This window comes from Colobus angolensis, unplaced genomic scaffold (assembly GCF_000951035.1).
Source record: "Colobus angolensis palliatus isolate OR3802 unplaced genomic scaffold, Cang.pa_1.0 Scaffold54, whole genome shotgun sequence".
Classification (NCBI taxonomy): domain Eukaryota; kingdom Metazoa; phylum Chordata; class Mammalia; order Primates; family Cercopithecidae; genus Colobus; species Colobus angolensis.
This window is the reverse complement of record NW_012118932.1, coordinates 4,835,196-4,836,847: the sequence shown is the minus strand read 5'-3', so window position 1 is coordinate 4,836,847 and position 1,652 is coordinate 4,835,196.

Here is a 1,652-nt window from a genome sequence, read left to right as displayed (position 1 = left end):
AAAATAATAGGAACTGTTTATTCAATTGCAATTTAACATCTGCTCCAATCACAGCCCCTGAGGTCCCAGATGACAACTCTAGATTCAGACAACCTTTGCCTATTACTGCCCAAGGCAAAGTCCTCATTCTTTCTAAATGTAAATTTTAATTCTCTGTTGCTCATCCATAGAGTACCACCGATTGATCAACTCCCTCTCCAATCCATAGAAATGAAGAGAGAACTCAGGACTCTCCTGAACTACAACGCTTTCTACAGTTCTCCTATAAATTCCACTGAGGCATTGAATTGAATTTGTTCTTAACCAAACGCGTATTATCTATACCTCGCAGGAATCTAGAAGTAAAATTACAAGATTTATTTCATTTTAATTCTATTATGAAGCATTTAATCACAAATACCCTGAAAATGAAAAGATAATTTATCATTTTACCTTGACTGAGCAACTCTCCTCACTTCACATTCATGAATCCATAACGCAGAGAGGAGACTGGATGATTAAGTGTTTGATTAGAGAAAACAGATTAACCCAGCAAACATAATAAATTTAGCTCATAAGCAGGATAGCTTTACAAATGCTCACAATAACTCTCCTGTATAAAATCATGAACTACTTCCTACAGTGATGACTCAATTGAAATAGTTGAGAAACATAAAGCAAATGCATGTTTATGGCCTTCTCTTTGAGACATTAAAAGGGTATTTAAAGGCATATCTGATTCAGCTTATAACTCTGAATATATATTAAGGAACATGTAAGAAAAATACTAATGCACAAAAAAGCTATAACCTCTCAAGTGTTCTAGTTTCCACTCTGTCAATAATTACACGTTTTCAATGTCCTTCTGTGTACTGTTTCCAAAGGTGCCAATCCAGACCCAAAGTTTCAGATCACTCAGATTCCCCCGTAACCTTCATAACACAACCCAGTAGCTTTATGAAAAAAGTTGCATATTTAGGTAGCTGCTATCCCATTATGACAAAATACATAAAATTAGCGAGATATTTTAGCCTTCAAATAAGTGGGAAAAAATCCTTTTAGCTGCGATTCCATTTACATCAGAATAAAAATCTAAGTTATGACTAGGTTGAAGCAACGTCCTGTTCTGTGCTCCATAAAGTTCACTTAGTCTTCAATGCTTCCTTACTTAGCTGGTTAGTATTCCTGGCCTCTCTTTTTTTTAGCAGCGAGAAACAGGATACTCTCCCTGCCCCAGCTTTATTTTTAAACTCACAGCCATATCCTGGAATCTCTGTTGGCTATCTGGCGTGTGTGTGTGTGTGTGTGTGTGTATGGTATGTGGTGTGTGTCTGCAGCGAGGTTGTTTTAGGGCCAGTCCGTCCTCCGCCACTTTGCTGACTCAAAGACCCAGAGGCTTTCTTGGGGTGGAGGTACCAGGATCCCCTGGGCCTTAAGGGAATTTGTGTTGAGCTAGAAGAGTGGGTGTATTCATGATGGGTGTATCCGAACATTCCTCGGCTCAACAAAACCGATTATCTTTATAACCGCAGCGCCTAGCACAGCTCCCGGTGCCGTGAAAGTTGGCTGCGGGAACATCCAAGACCAGGGTGCGGGGCCGGGGGCGGCATAATTGGTTACGCGGCGCTGGCGCGGCGCTTTAACCGTCGGCGCTGGAGCGTGTGCGTTGCGTG